The following is an 18,033-nucleotide window of genomic DNA, read 5'->3' as shown; positions in this document are numbered from 1 at the left end:
ACTGATGTTTTTTCAAAGGATTAGCCTTGATCATTTTGTTGTTCTTTACATTTGGTACTAACAATTGTTTACTAATTGGTAAAGTTGTTCTCGTCTGTTTAGATATTAATCTCTGAGCAGGTGAACCAAACCAATTATCTCAGAGAATGTTTCTGAGATTGAGTAAGTTAAGGAAAACGGGTCTATATCAGAACATTGAAGTTTTAAAACTTTGAATGTTCTAGTATCGACCCGTTTTGAGCGAACGCTAAAAATAGCGAAGCTGCAGAACAACAAATTCTTTCCTAGAGAAAGAATTTGGTTGGCCGGTTCTGTGGCTTTGTTATTTTCAGTGCTGTGGTGGAAAGTTACGGGTTGGGTTCAGGTAAGTGTGCAATTGTGTGGTCGTTAGGGTTAGGGCACGGGTTAGGTGAGTTAGGATTAGGGCATGGGTTAGGTGAGTTAGGGTGCGGGTTAGGTGAGTGTGCGATAGTAACGGACCTTAGGGTTAGGGTCTGGGTTAAGGTAAGTGGACAGATAGTAGTGTATGTACAGTTTAGTGTAGGGTTAGTTGTAGGATTATCAGTATATTTTTGTGGATTGATTTTTTTAGGTGTGCTTGTGTTGTGTGTATGTGTTTCGGAATAGCACATTTTTTTCCCAAGGAAAGAATTTGCTGTTCTGAATGTTCGATATTATGTGGTTTAGATATTTTAGGTTCGATGAAATAGTGTTCGCTATTTTCATCTTTCAATAGCGTGATATAAATGCAAGGAAAACACCGGTACAATCTCTCTTGGATTTCTCTAACAAATGTTTTGCACTTTGAACTGCTTGCTCAGCTAATCCATTGGACTGTAGATACTCTAGACTACTAGTATCAAAGACAAAGTCCCAAGATTCAGCAAATTTCTTGAACTGCTAACTTGCAAACTGTGCACCATTGTCAGAAATGACTTTGTGTGAACTACCATGGACAGAAAAATGTCTCTTCAACTTAGTAATGACGGTGCTGGATGTCAAGTTAGGAAGAAGGTCAATTTCAAACCTATTTAAACCATAGACTTGTACTCCCCAGATATAGTCATCCTGACAGAAACCTGGCTAAAACCTCACATTACCAGTGAGCAAATACTCCCTACAGGTTACGGCATACTAAGAGTAGACCGGCTAAACAAAAAAGGAGGTGATGTAGCTATAATATTTAAACAGCATCTAAACATCCAGATCTTAAAATCATCAGCTCCACAAATAGGCAATGAAGAAATAACATATACCAACCTCAAAATAAACCAAAACAAAACCATCAACATAATTGGATGCTACTTCTCACCTGGCCAAAACATCCCTCCACTAGAAAACCTCCTCAGCTGGTCTACCCACCATCTCCCCCAAGAAACTATCATTTTAGGTGATTTCAATATTGACTGGCAATCCTGTTCTGGCAACAATCCAACCCATCATGTACACCTTCATGGCTTCACCCAACGAGTCCAGTCGCCAACCAGGATAAATAAAAACTCCAGCAAGCACACTACCCTGGATTGGATACTAGTCAGTAAGAGCCCGCAGTCATATATAACAGGCTGCTTATCAGATAGCCTCAGTGATCATTCCCCAACATTCCTACTCAAAAAATACCTATACCAAGCTAAACCTGTCATCTACCGTCAAATACGTAAAAAACTAAACTTTAACCCACTCACATTCATCTCATCCCTCGAAGAATGTAACTGGCATCCTCTAAAGTACCTCGCTCTAGATGACGCAGTTGAATTTTTTAATACTACCTTCCTGAACATCCTTAATTACCATGCCCCCATAAGATTTTCCAGAACCAAAGCACAACCCTCCCAATGGCTACAGAAAACCACTAAGTCAGAAATGAAAAACAGGGATAAAGCCTGAGAGCATTGGCGCAAAACCAAAACCCCCTCATCTAGACAGAAATTCCTAGAACTACGCAATAGAGTCAAAAAGCTAATAAAACAGGACAAATTCCAATACTACCAGTCTGCCCTAGACTCCTCACAACACAGCCCCAAACAATTCTGGTCCTCCATAAACTCCATCCTCCACCCAGGTAAAGTCAGTACCCCTCCTCCTAACATCCCTCACTCCTCAGAAAATATTGCTACCTCATTCAACATACACTTCACCCAAACCATGTTATCACTAGCTAAACAACACAACCTCCCTCCCCTCCAACCCACACCTTCAACTAGTAATCTCCCCACTGCCTTCTCTTTTTCTCCTGTACCTACCTCCAACATAAAAAAACTCTTAACTAAACTTAAACCCACCAAATTAGCAGCAGACAACCTCCCAAGTGAATACCTACAAATCGCAGCTGATGCTCTGGCCTACCCAGGATCCATCTTGATTAACCGATCTCTGTCAGAAAGTTATGTTCCCACACTGTGGAAAGTATCACATATAATTCCCCTCCACAAAGGTGGACCTTCCGCAGAACTAACCAATTACCGCCCCATAGCTATTCTCTCTCCACTCTCCAAAATACTAGAAAGATGCATACACTCTCAGGTCTCAGACTACCTCCTTACTAACAACCTCCTTTCCAGTACTCAGCATGGTTTCCGACCAAACCATAGCACCACCACTGCCTTACTCTCCTTACTAACACTATCCTTCAGCATAAAAACAATGGCTATCTCTCCTCTGCTACTTTCCTAGACCTATCTAAAGCATTTGACATGGTCCCACACAAACAACTTATCTCTGTCCTCAATAACCTATCCTTCTCACAATCAGTCACCAACTGGTTTCAGAGTTACCTGTCTGACCACCAACAATCCGTTGTATGGCAGAATGACATATCTCCCCAACTACCTGTCTCCATAGGGGTTCCCCAAGGATCTATCCTTGGACCCCTACTCTTCTCTGTTTACACCAATAATCTAACCTCTGCCACCAAACATGGCACACTCATGCAATAGAAACACGTAGAAACGGAAGCCCTCTTCACAAAGATAGTTTATTAAGCTTAAAGTGCGTTCAATATCGGTACACTTTTCGACAAGAAAATTCCTGACTTCATCAGAAGCTAGCAAACAGTGAAACCCTAATGTACCTCTTATTTTATACTAATTCATTAATTAAATGCATACCTCAGCCAATTAAAGCTAATTGGCAAATTCACACAAATACTTCATTAAGACCTGGTACATTAAAATTGTCTTGGGTCAAATCAATCGAAGTCTACCACAAAGCAAAGAAACAAAACGCCAAAAGCCACTTTTGTTCTACAAATTTTTCAGATTTTACAACAGGGAAACTCATGATTTTAGTCCCTCCTGTAGTTTTTGTTGCACATTTAACTTAGATTCCCATCAAATATTCAACATTATTTCAAAAAATTGGGATTTTTTATCTAGTGATGGTGACCTTCAGTTTAAACTACCGAATAAACCTAAGGTAGTCTATAAAAGGGGCAGCAACTTAAAAGAGCTACTGGAGAGTAGTAGGCAACCCTACACAACCAAAAAAGGTATGTTTAAGTGCAATATGTGCAGGTACTGTAAGTTTATTGATGAAGGTTGTAACTTTGAAATTGGAGAATTAAAGTTTAAGGCACACTCCAAGTTCAATTGTAACAGCAAACAAGTGGTGTACCTAGCAAAGTGTTCCCAATGTCCGGCCTTTTACATTGGGAAGATGGACAGAAAGCTGAATGAAAGGATTTATGAACATCTATACAGTATTAGGAGTAAAAAACTGACTAACGCTCTGGCTAGGCATAACAATGACAATAGAGAACATGAGTTTAAGTTTAGGGTTATTGACCAACAAGTCAGGGATGCAAGGGGAGGACATGATTCATTAAAATTGGAAAGGAAAGAACTCCTCTGGCAACTGAGGGTTAATGCAAACCAGAGGCCAGGTATTAATGAAATGAGGTATGCATCCTGAGACTGAAAAACTTGGAGAGGTAAATATTATAAGTTTCCTACATATTAAATTTTGGTCTATTCTTGATCGATTTTTGACCTACTCTTGATATATTTTCTACATTTTCCATATTTCACATATACTTTTTACAACTACTCATTGGTGGGAGTGCTCGGGGCCCTATGGTCAGGATTGCTAGAGTTTATTATTAGATTTGTAGGTACTTTCATATTAAAATACATCAAGGGACTAAATTTATAATACACATATGTTATAATTAATATAACATAATATTCTTACTGTTGACCCATCATTAGTGTTCAACTGTTAGTGGCAGTGTGGTTTTGACTTATTTTTCAAAACCAGTCTTCGTGTTGATTTAGCTTAGATTATGTACTTAATTAGCATTGCACTGTTTTTAATAGAACTACATTTTTATTTTTTATTATTGTTATTTTTTATTTTTGTTACAAGTATATCATGTTCAAGTACATGTTTTAAATATTAACACTTTTTATTAGTGCTTTGTTTTAAAGGTAGCGTGTTTTTTGCACTTTACTTGTTTACATTTATACAGAGCACTTGAATTGGACACATACTTTGGAACAACTTTTGGTCCATTTGCTTCGTGTCGAAGAACAGTCATACAGGCTATAAAGGATTCATGTTGTAAAATCTGAAAAATTTGTAGAACAAAAGTGGCTTTTGGCTTTTTGTTTCTTTGCTTTGTGGTAGACTTCGATTGATTTGAACCAAGACAATTTTAATGTACCAGGTCTTAGTGAAGTATTTGTGTGAATTTGCCAATTAGCTTTAGTTGGCTGAGGTATGCATTTAATTAATGAATTAGTATAAAATAAGAGGTACATTAGGGTTTCACTGTTTGCTAGCTTCTGATGAAGTCAGGAATTTTCTTGTCGAAAAGTGTACCGATATTGAATGCACTTTAAGCTTAATAAACTATCTTTGTGAAGAGGGCTTCCGTTTCTACGTGTTTCAATCGTTGGTTGTTTTTCCTTACAACTTCTACACTCATACAATATACAGATGATTCAACCATCATCTGCTCAGCCCAGTCCCTACCAAAACTGCAAAAAGTCACACAGGAAGCCTTTTCCTCTGTTGAAACATGGTTATCCGATGCCCAATTAATACTCAAACCAAACAAAACTAAACTACTCATCTTCCAACCCACCAAACATACTCAAAACAACTCTCACTTTAACATCACAGCAAAAGACAACACCACTATATACCCAACTGAACACACCAAATTGCTAGGAGTGGAAATAGGTAATAAACTAAAATTTAACATTCACATAACCATGACCATAAAAAAAGTCCACAAAAAACTAGGAGCGTTATACAGAAATAAGCAATTTCTCACCAAAGCAGCAAAGATTTCAATAGCAAATTCCCACCTTATCTCCACCCTACTTTATACCTCTCCAATGTATACCAACCTAAGGCAATGCAATCTAAACAAGCTAGAGACCTGCTACAACAAAATCGCCAAATTCGCCACAGGGGCATCCTACCATAGTCACCACTGTTTCTCACTTGCTGAACTGGGCTGGCTTGAACACCCTCACCTCCTTCAGTGGTATCAAGTCTCACTCGCCCACAAACTAGTAAACCATCCACTAAATGTCCCATCCCTCCAGAATCTACTCCAACCCTATTGCACCACCAGACCACTAAGATCCAGCAACAAAAATCACTTGCAGATCACTAAAGCCAATACCTCTGCTGGTGAAGCATTATTCTCTTGCGCTATAGCCAAATTATGGAACTCACTCCCACCCACAATTACCTCCATACCATCATGCACCCACTTCAAAACTTTACTAAAAGTGCACCTAAAAACATGATGGCTATGCCCTTGCAACTCGCACTCTGATATCATCCACCCCATCCAACCACTTCCTTTCTTTCCACTCCACTAACTACCTTGATTATAGCAAGCTCAGATGCTCATAAGCCTAGTACTTATTATACAGCAGGAACTTCTCATTGTAACATTTGTTAATGTCTGTTATGTACTTCACAGATAAAGATTCTAGTTGTCTACTGATGTACTATGTTCTTCATCTGTATATATGTTGTAAGTAATTGTTATGTTAAATTGTTAATCGCTATGTAATCCAATGTAACTACTGTCTGTTTATTTTAACTGTGGAGCTTTTCTCCCCGGGCCTCTGCTGAAAATGGACCTACGTCCAGTTGGACACTCCTGGTCAACAAATTTAAATAAATAAAATAAATAAATAATTTGAGTAAGAGTCTACTAACAATAAGAAATACTGACCATTCCATTTGAAAATGTCAGTAGCAACTGTTGACCATGGTAATTCAAAAATCTGGTTTAGCTGAAGTGCTTCTTTTTGTTGGTGTGATTTAGCACTATTGCAAACTGAGCATGCTAGAGTTTCCTTCTCTATATCTTTTGACATAGAAGGCCAAAATACTATGCCTCTTGCCCTTCTTTTGGTAGAATCAGTACCTAGGTGACCATGATGCAGAATTTTGATGTATTCCTGTTGTAATGCTTCAGGAATTACCACTTTATGACCTTTCGTGGTGATTCCATCTTCCATCATGAGCTCATCTCGGTAAAGAAGAAACTGTTGTATGTCAAGTGCTAGACTGGTTTGTTGCATGGGCCATCCTTGATTGATAACATTTTGCAACTTCTGGAGAACTGGGTCTGAAGCTTTCTAAGTTCATCAAGACATGATGATGAAAAATTTCTGACTTCCTTAACTTCAAAGTCTGCTTTCTTGTTTTCATGTCACTTTGTTGTTTGTGTGGGTGCTCATGACAAAGCATCAGCCAGGTATAAATATTTGCCTTTTGTGTAGACAATATTGAAATTGTACTTTTGCAATTTTAACATCATGCATTGCAAGCATGCTGGGGCTGTATGTAATGGCTTTTTCAAAATCGTCACTAGAGGCTGGTGATCAGTCTCTATTTGGGTAGGTCTTCCATAAATGGAATCATTGAACTTCAGACATGAGAACACTACTGCTAAAGATCTTTTTCAATCTGTGCATAATTCATCTCTGTTTGAGTTAAAGTTCTGGATCCATAAGCTACTGGTACACCTTCCTAAATACATGCTGCACCAAGACCATAGTTTGAAGCATCACAAGAAGGAGTTACAGGTTTGTGAGCATCACAGTATCTCAATGTGGGTGGACTGGCAATTTTCTTTTTCAGAACGTCTAATGCTTTTTGGTGGTGTTCCAACCAGGACCAGTTTCCATTTTTGCATCTCAACTCACATAGCAGTGCTGAAACTTCACTCAAGTCTGGGATGAACTTTCCTAAATAGTTGACCATACCAAGAAAACTTTGTAAAGATGTGACATTTTCTGGAACTAGCATCTCAAGAATTGCTGCTTGCATAGACGGATCTGGTTGTAAGCCAAAACTGGTAAACAAATGACCCAAGTAACTTCTTTCAATTTGAATTTATATTTCTGAGGATTCAGTTTAAGATTGACTTCACATGCATGGTCTAGAACCTTCTTGAGGTTTCTGTCATGTTCTTATTCACCATTGCCCCTACAACAATATTGTCTACTATAATAGCACATAGATAACCTGAAAAAATTGTTCCATTGCACGTTGAAGTTCACTGGCAGAATGGATGGCTGCTGGAGTGGCTAGCTGGCTAGCTGCTGGAGTGGCTGGATGGCTGCATGGATGGATGAATGGATGGCTGGCTGTATAACTGGCTGTGTAGCTGGCTTGTCTGTTAGAAAAAAAAAAACAAATCTCATTCTTAATTTTATTAGTGGCTGTAGAAGCGCTAAAACAAACAGCTCTACAGCCATGATATTTGTAGGGGTCTTCCTGCCCTAATCCCCACACTCTTCATGAATTGTAGCCAATTGCTGCAAGATTTAAAACATTTGGACCTAACAGAGAATAGCTCTTCCTGAAGGTCTGAGTTAGTGATGTAACTGAACTGTAATGGAAAAGCAGTTAGTAATTGAGCTTTTCCATGGTGATTCAGTGCAATTGAAAAGCCAGACTTTTCAAATCTCATTGCACCCTTATCCCGCTGCAAAGCAGGCAACGGGATAAGGTAGCTCAACCCGTGAGTGTTCCTCTGATAACAGGATGGGTGGTAACTTTACTTCTACTGTGCACATTGGATGATGAGGACATTTAAGTGCTTTGTTTAAATCTCTTAGATCAATACATATCAAATATTATCTGATGTTTTCTTATGAGCTACAACCATGGAGGATAGCCATTCAGTTTGTTCTTCCACTGGAGTAATTACACCTAAATTCGCCATTTTGTCGAGTTTTGCTTTTAGTTTGCTCTGCATTGCTACAGGAAGCTTCCTTGCTGGTCTGACAACTGGGCTTACTTCATGGTTTAGCTTCATGGAATATGTGACTGGAAGTTTGCCAAGCTCATCTTTGAAAATATCAGCATATTCACAAAAAATATTCTGTGTGAAACTATCGTGGTTATTCACGCTTAAATGGAGGACCTCTTCATTAAATTAAATCAGTCCCATTGTCAAACTGTTTCTGAGGCCTAACAGTGACTGCATGTCTTTTGACTATGTAAAACTGCAAGTCATAGCTGATCCTAGCAGAATGGCATGTGAGAACTACTGCGCCATCAGTCACCACCATAAGCAACTCGTTTCACACACTTTGCTGAATCAAGTTTCTCACCAGCTTGTACTTTAGCAAAAATTTGTGCTGTTAAAACATTTGATCTTAGACCCAGTGTCTTCTTTAAGCTCTACTGGTTTCCCATTAATCCGTATAGTACAAAATATTTCACTGTTTCCTGATAACTGGTAGTCTACTGTATTGACTGTTTCATCGATCACAGAGACACCATCAACATAGAAAGTTTGCTCACAGCTCTCTATCTGAGCAACTTGCTTATTCAGATGCCCTCAATAAAATATTGTGTCATTTTAGACTTACAAAGCCTTTTGAAATGATACTTTTAAAATTTGTGACATTGCTGACCAAAAGCTAAGCATTGCTCTCATTTAGGTTCATGGCTGCCTCCACAATTATGACAATTAACAATAAGATTAGGTGCTATGGTTAAAATTGGGTACTGCCACACCTTTTGGCTTATTTCTTTTTTTCTTCTTAGCTTTCTGTTGTACACTATTAACATTCACACTGGTAGATACTGCAAGCATGCTTTTTTCATATTTGTGTGCTTTTCTGTTAACTCATGTATTTGACAAATCTCTATGGCTTTGGTCAACGTTAAATCACTGTCTCAAAGAAAAATCTTTCTCAGTGCATCATTATTAACAGCACATACAAGCCTCCTATTTATCAGCTCATCTCTCAGATCACCATATCTGCACGTTTTTGCTTTATTTCTCAAGTCAGTAATATATGCTGCTATAATTTCACCAGGATTTTAATCTTGTGTAAAATATATGTCTTTCCATTGTAATATTCATTTGAGGGTTACACATTTCTCTAAATTTATGTTTTAGGCACTCAGGGTCTTCCTGCATTTCAACCTGTGTTTATGGCAGTTCTCCCCCTCCCCTGCATACAGGGCAGGTGCATACACAAATGAACGTTCCCTCTCAATGGCTTCTGAGCTAGCTAAATTGAGGAGTATAAATGCCTTTGTATGTGTGTCTTTATCAGAAAATGCAGCTTGTATGAATATATCATATTCTTGTTCAAACACTGACGAGTTCTCAACAATATTATTATCAAACACCAGCGGTTCAGGTCTGCAAAATTCCTCAGCCTAAACAACAAAATTTGTTTAAATATAAGCATAGACCAGGTACTTGTAATAATGCCCAGATGCACAACAATGTCTCTGAAATGGCTTTATTTGAACACTGCACACATTGAGAATACTATGGACACTTCAGATACTTGAAAAAGCTTTAGTTAATGTGAAAAAGTAGTACATTGCAAAGAAATTAGGTTGTTTTATCTTTTTCATACATTCTAACACTTTGTAAATTGTTTCAAACACTTCTGTAATTATTTTGAATATTTTTATCAGTATGTTGCAATTTCGGACATTTTGTTTATCTCAGTAATTATTTTGAATGTTTTGAATGTTTCACCATACACTCGGACACTGAAAACTCAGCCTTACAATGACTGCTGACCTGTTTGAGAGTTCACTCCTGTATATTTCTCCACTTTTAACTTCTTGCCTCAGGGTTTGTGAGCTGCTGCAACTTTGGATCCCATTCTGACATCATGTTCTTATGCATTCAAAAGAGACAATGAAGCAATGTATGGGTTCAAGATATTTAATGTACATAAATACATCAGGAACTGCAACTGGAACATGTACTTAGGCTCATTGATTCACTTATTATTTCAAACACACTCACATGTACATCTCCATTCATGACTGCATTCACTCTGGCTGGCTGTACAAAATGGCACTGCTCTTGCACGTGCTCAGTACTTATATGCACATGCTATCTAGCTACAGTGGCTGACTAGGTTCAATATGCAAAATGTCTACACCTAGGACTATGGCTTGATCAGTTACTAAACTTCCATTTCCACATAGGCAAGTGAGAGCCAAAATGAACTCCCTCCTCTTTTGGGCCAAAAGATCTCCCCTCTTCTAAAACAATCAGCCAAAGCAGCTTCTGGCAAAGGAGTTCTCCTTTCTGTATGTGAATATGGGGTCCTAATTTTTGCTTCTGCATTCAAGAAAAATATTGACACACTCCAGACTATCTCCAATGGCATCTGCAGATTCATTACAAGCTAACCTCTCTATGAGCATCACTGTACCACCCTGGATAAAGCCAAATGGCTACCCATCAAACAAAGATCTAACATGCTTTTAGGATCTCATTTCTACAAACTACTCTAACTCCACACATTGACTCCCCTTGCATTGGCTCACAGGTTCATGGGTAATTACTAGTCTAATGGCACAAGAGCTTTTACAAGCCTGGCCAATAACACCCAGGATATGACAACATTATATCTAAATTCCTCAGATATGGGATGGGGTAGTATTAGGGTAGTGGGTCATTGGGTGTTGAAGCCCTGAGTTATTTTACAGATTGTGTCTCTCCATAAGGGACATGGGAAGTACACCAAGAGTGAATTTATGGTTTCCCATCCATTTATCCAAATTATTTTTGAATAGCGTGAGGGACAGGCTTTGTTTTACGAAGATGGGAAGTTTATTCCATACATAAGGTAGCTTTGGGATATGAATCTGTCTCTCCAGCAAGTTCTATTAGAATCACAAATACGATTCAGGTCAATGGAATGCAAAACCCTTGTATAATTTTTCTTGCAGTTATGTAACATTTTCATCAGGGCTGGGTCAGAGAATGCCTCATAAGTCAAGCACAAGTCCCCTCTCAATAAACAATATTGAATGAAGTGAAGGGATAGGGCCTTTAGTCAGTATGCATAAGACGTGTCTTATGTTTTGTATTTTTTCAGTGAGAAGCCTCTGGTGCCACTCTAATTGGTGTAAGTGCCTCGTTAGGTACATTCAGAAGGGAGTATTGTACTTGATTTTGGGCCTGATGAAGGCCAAGTACAATGGCACGATGACTTCCTTTGATCTTGATGCCATGCCTTTGCTTATAAGTTGAGCCACAGAGAAGGATTTCCTCAATACCATAGCTACCCGGTGATCAAAGTTTACATTGCTATCTATCTATATTCCTAGCTCCCACACCACTGGGTCTACTTTTAGGGGTGTACTATCAATATTATAATTCTTAAGGATATCTGATTTACTGAAGGGCATGATTATGCATTTTTAGCATTTAGTCTCTAACCATGGTTTTGGCATCATCATTTTTAGGCCTGTTTGTTTGATGACAACATTATTTGGAGATTCAATGATTGCTCCCAGCTTACAGTCATCAGCAAACTTGGTGAGCCAGAGGCCCCCATCCATGGCCCTGGTGACATTCGTGAAGACGTCCACCTGACTGAGCAGGTAAGACCTGCCTTTGACAAACCCAAATTGAGTCTCGTCCAATGTTTGGAGAGTTTCTATGCCATTATTGATCAGGTCCATGATACTCCTCTTCATGTCCTTGCAGATAAGACTGGTCAAGCTTATGGGTCTGTAGCTCCCTGGGTCAGTTGATGGGCATCCCTTGTGCAGAGGGACAACTGTTGCAGTCCTTCATTCCTCTGAGACAAAGCTCATCTGGAGGCTGTGGTTAAAAAGGGGTTTCTAGTGGCCTTGATAGATTATATATTAAGCTATTAAAGAAGCATCTTGGAATGTTGTTGGGACCCACAGAGGTTCTGGTTTTGACTTTAGCAAGTGCAGTAAGGATCTGTTCAATAATAATGACTGGTAGTGTGATGGTTGTGAGTATTTCTTTGGATGTGGTAGGAAGTGGTGGGGCTGGAAATTGAACTAAACTTGTCAGCTAGCAGGTTTGCTGTAGCTTCAGTCTGGGTGTAAGTGTTGCAGTCCATAATTAACTCGGCACATTGCTGAGCATTTCCCCTGAAGTTATGAAACATAATTAAAAAAGCCTTATGGTTACCTTTCACATGAGAGGCTATATTTGTATCATAGTTTGTTTGGCAGATTTGACAAACCCTCTAATTTGTTTGTGTAAACTGGTCATTGACCAACCCTCTAATTTGTTTGTGTAGACTGGTCAGTGTCTTTTTGCCTTTTCTTTCTTGGCTTTGGAGAGGATTTTTTTTCCTTTTATTGAATAGCGTCTTTATATTAGGGGTTCACAAGGTTGGTTTATTTTTGTCAGTTATCATAAGTTTGACTAGAAGAGGTACTGCCTCCTCTATGCAGTTATGAATGTGATTGTACAGTGCTTTTCTTTACATCTCAGTGTAGGCCTCAGTGTCATCCAGGTTCAGAGGAGCTTGGTTTGAGGTAATTGGCCTTAGCAAAGTTCTTAACAGGTTTGGAGTTTGATCTGGGTTTTAGGTTAGTTTTAATACTAAACAAGATCATTTGTGGTCAAATCTTACCAGTTAATGCATGGAAGAAAGCCACATCTCCCCTTGTTCACAAGTACTAGGTAAGATATTTGTACTTCTGTCTGAGAAGCTAACTAGTTGCTCCAGGGTGTTTGTGTTGGCAAAGTCCAAAAACCTCTCAGCAAGTGAATTATGGGTCATATAAGTTTCCCAGTTTAAAATACAAAAGAAACAAGTGGAGTGGTAGAAGAAAGCTGGTAAAGAGCTGATGAAAATCACGTTATAATCACTGCAACCAAATCGTTTATTAGGTAAGCGCTTTCGGTGGTAAAAATATTCCACCTTCTTCAGACCAAGCACAACCTCTAACAATGCATTTATATAGTCCTATTACTCAATTGATTAATGATTTAATCTATAAAAATCAGTCAATTAATTAATAAATTAAAATACAAGATTCATTTAAATAAAAAATGATAATAATAACTATAATGAATGTACAAACAATACTAATGTACTGTAAACCATATTAACTCACAAAAAAATTTTAAAAAGTATCTAATAAATTACATCATAAATGCTACTAAAAACACTTAGAAAAAGATTTACAGTGATATATATTACATATAATAACATTTCCCAAGATGGCACAAGAAAAATAACATACTAAAGAAAATGCAACAACCTATATGTATATTTTATATATAAATATAAATATAAAAGCTGTAACATAACTATTTATATAACATATGTTTAAAATATGTATAGTAAATACATGCTAGTCAAAAACAACTATACTGAACGCTATTGTAAAACTATAAAGATAAAAATTAACATATGAATTAAAAGTGGTTAATTCTGCATACCTTAATTAAAACACCATATATATACTGTATTGGTATACTTATATATGACATTGTTAGCTTATCTATTTAATGCTTTCAGTTTTAAGACACTTTTAATGAAACATAATCATTCAAACCAGGAAAAATGTATGACAGCAGTTTTAATTTGCCAATACAACTCATTCTGTTCTAATAAAAGTTGCCAAGGCCCCCCTCTCGGATCTAAAGGTGTCTGATGTACAACTAAAAATAAAAACTCATGAGTTGGAAATTGCAAAATATGTCTTGCAAGAGCATTGTTGACATCCCCTTTACTAACTGCATAATAGTGCTCGTATATTCTCTGTCTTAATTTCCGCTCGGTCTTCCCTATGTAAAATGAGGGACAAAATTGACAGCATGCTACGTACACAACTGCTTTAGACTCACAATTGAAGGAACCATTAATTATGTACTCCTTATGATTAATGTTAACAATAGTGGTCATCTGAATGTACTTACATTGTGTGCAATGCCCACATTTACGCATACCTTTATATGCCCGTTGGTACTGTCCTTGATTCCTTTTCTTGTACTTCTCCAACATATTCTTAAGATTCAGACCTCTCCTAAAAGTAAAGTGAGGTCTGATACCTAGCTTAGTACAGATAGATGGTTCTTCCAAAATAACTGCCCAGTTTTTAATGAAAATCTCCTTGACCCTTATAGTGTTAGATGAGAAAGTGGAAAGAAACTGAGATATAGTGGTTTATCTTCCTCAACAACTGTATCGTTCTGTCGTGTAATTTGGCTAATGTTAACAACAATATCATCCGCTCGAGCCCTACCGGACAAAATGGGTTTAAACACACCAATTGATCTCTTGTTTCTTACTTCTGTTATTATCTCAAGAAGTAATTTAAAAGGATACCCCCTACTCAAGAACATAGACTTTAGCTTTTCACATTCCAAGTCAAAATCTACGTCTTCAATAACCATCCTTGCAGCCCTCACCATCTGGCCTTTAACAATTGCTTTTTTCTGATGGTGAGGGTGTTCACTAGTGTAATACAAAAATGCATTGGAGTAGGTGGGTTTCCTATAAATAGAAGCTTTATACTGCCTATTATATCTATCATTAATCAGTTCCACATCTAAGTATGTTATACTATCAACCCCTACTTCGTAAGTAAATTCAAGAAAGTCTGTTTTGTTTGTGATATGCTGTATGAATCCTTCAATTAAGTTGATGTCACCCTGCCATACCAGACACATGTCGTCCTGGTATCTGGTATACCATAGTACATTTTCTTGGAACTCACTGTCAGTAAACAAATACTTGTGTTCCCAATATGCCATGACACTATTGGTGAAACTAGCGCCACAGAGAGACCCCATGGCCACCCCCTTGTTCTGCAGGAAAATGTTTAATCTTGATGAGTGGATGGGAGATCGTAGGTTTACCCCGGGTATCACTTCTGTGTTACTGTTAGACAGAGGCACAGTATACTAACCTCGAAAAAGGGCATAGCAAAATAAATTTAAAATGGGTGGCGAAAGCCAAACCATCTCTGGCTAGGCTTATAAATGCCCTAGGGCAGATAGCCTAGTATGAACCTGTGAACCTATGAACCTATGATGTAATTGTTAGACAAAATTAGATCTAAAAGGGTTTCGATCAAACATATTTTGTCATGATCAACTTTCTTGAACAACATAAATTCTCTCACCCATTCAATACCTATTTGATGAGGAATTACCGTATACAAATCTTTCACATCAATAGTAACAAAGATGTTATTGTCCTTATATTCCAAGTTATTAATGTTTTCCAAGAAGCTCCACAAGTCATGACATATTTGTGTTTCCTGGTAAATGAGAGGTTTAAGTATGCTATCCACCAATTTTGCACACGCAAAAGTAATCGAACCCCTACCGTCAACAATTGGTCTAAAAGGGGGGTCCTTAATGTCTTTGTGTAATTTAGGAGCCCCAAAAATACTGGGAATTCTAGGTGCTGACATCAAAAGGTACTGAAAGGTAGCTATATCAATGGAACCTTCCAGAAATAGGTCATCGAGGGAGCTTCTAATACAACAATATACGGTATGGACCTGATTTAAACTAGCAGGAGTATATACTTCAGAATCCATATGTTCACGCATCTTACTAGTGTAAGTGGACTGATTCATAAATACTAAACCCCCTCCCTTGTCTGGTTTCATCACTCCAATGCCACAATCATTTATCAATTCAATACATTGCTTCTCCTCAATGGTGACATTAGTGTGCAGTGTTTTTACATGGACACATTGATCTAATAGCCTTCTTAAATCTATTTCACACATTTTTTCAAACAACGTTAATGTGGGCACAAGGGGGGGTTAAAAACACTAGAAACTCTTAAAGAATTCACAAGTGTAGAATTAGTTCCCATAAGAACAGCCAAATTCAATTTGCGTACGTACATTTTTAGGTCAACAATCATTTTAACAATATTCTTTCGTTGATGTGGAACAAAAGAAAGTCCCTTAGTAAAAAAAAAAACATATTTTGATCTACCATTAAAGCAGTATAGTTGAAAATTTTAAAGTCACCATATGTACTAAGTAAAATGTTTGGTTCATTAGATACAGTTGCTATTATCTCCTCCTCCTGTTCCTCCGATTGTTCCTCCAATTCCCCTGCTGTCTTTGGTTCGGCCGATTGTTCAAATTGTTGTGGTTCAATTCCCTGCCCACTTGAAAAACCTGATTGTTATGTGATGGATTAGGACCATTGCCATCATCCACCCGTTGGTTATTAGTTTGTGGTTGGTTGTTTCTAATTCTTTCACTTCTACGCAAAAGTGCATCTAGATTGGAATTAGAATTTTTTGTTTCTTTTGTATTTTAAGTGGTCCACTTGTTTCTTTTGTATTTTAAGTGATTTTAAGTTTCCCAGTTTATGGAGGGGTTGTTAAAGTCACCCAGAAGTATGGTGTTAGGCTTAATGTTAAGAGATTCCAGTAGGTTTAGGTAAGAGGTGTGGTTTTCCGAACTCATGCTAGGGGATCTGCAGCTAGCAAGGATATGATAAGTGGTTGCACCTATGGCTAGATGAGTATGTAGCAGCTCAATCAAGTCATGTTGTTAGACAAGTTTAGCAGTATACTTGTTCTTTATGAACACTGAGACACCTCCTGCCTTTATCCTGAGCTGAGGGGGATCATGTATGAAAGGTACTGTAGCCTTTGATAGCCAGGTTGCTTTACATAGTTCCAAACCATGTTTCCATGATTGCACAAATGTCTGTGTTCTCCAGGGTGAGGAATGCTTCCAGGGAGTGCAGTTTTTTATTTAAACTCCTAGCACAGAGCAGCAGTACATTTGGGTAGTCGTTAGTGAATTTTATTATCTTGGATGATATGACATCTTGGCACGGCCTAAAAAAGTCACTATGGGGACAGATAAAGTTTTTACCAATATCCGGAAGCCAAGTGGTGACAAGTGCAAACCATCTCTGGCAAAGCAACGTGGTTTTTCAATCTTGTCTCCGCAGGCTGACAGATATTGGATCCCTTGTTGTGACACCAGAAATTTAGCCAATTGTTAAATTCAATCATTTTTTTTTTTTTTGCTGGTACTGTGGCATCATCATTGGTGAAGTTAGGATGCTACTCGAGGCTATATTCGTACCCACCTACTAGACATATTCAGTGAGCTCCATCATGTCTCTCTTCATATAGTCTAATGAGGTATGTATTAGGTCATTTACACCCACATACATTATGACTATCCCATACTGATACTTGTAAGTTTAAGGACCTAAGAGCATACCCGATCTGGTGGATCCTGCCTCCAAACTGTGATCTTCTCCTTGTTTAGCCTGGTAAGAGGGACATCAGTATGTCCTATAATGGATTCCCCGATAACTATAATATTTGGCTGTGTGGTGTGTTGCCTCACGGACGTGGAAGCAGGGCTACTATGATTTTCAGAGCTATGTGTTCTGTGAGGTGTTGTTTTTTTTGAGTGTGCACAGGGCCACTGAGAAATGTTTTTAGGAGGACTTGGAGATTTGGATAGAATACAAGTGAGTACCTCTGCATATGAGGGTCTATATTTTTGTCCCATAGTGTTGGTAGTGAGTGGTTTGGGTATAACTCTGACAACCTGGTTTGCATTTTTTGTGTGCGTATGTCAGAGCTTTGTCACATTGTGTATCTACATTTCTCCCACACAGTGTTTGGTTGTTCTAAAATGAAATTGTTTTCAGTGAATGTAAAGCATTTGTTATACTGCCTCAGGATTAGGATGCCCATATCCACCAGGTCAGAAACAGAGATAACAGGGAAGCACCTATCCATTTTACCAGATCCTTAGTAGATGGGAAAGAGTAGAGAAGAGTCA

This window comes from Protopterus annectens, chromosome 1.part1 (genome assembly GCF_019279795.1).
Source record: "Protopterus annectens isolate FY-2018-M chromosome 1.part1, PAN1.0, whole genome shotgun sequence".
Classification (NCBI taxonomy): domain Eukaryota; kingdom Metazoa; phylum Chordata; order Ceratodontiformes; family Protopteridae; genus Protopterus; species Protopterus annectens.
The sequence above is the reverse complement of the archived record's forward strand: the minus strand, read 5'-3'. Positions refer to the sequence as shown.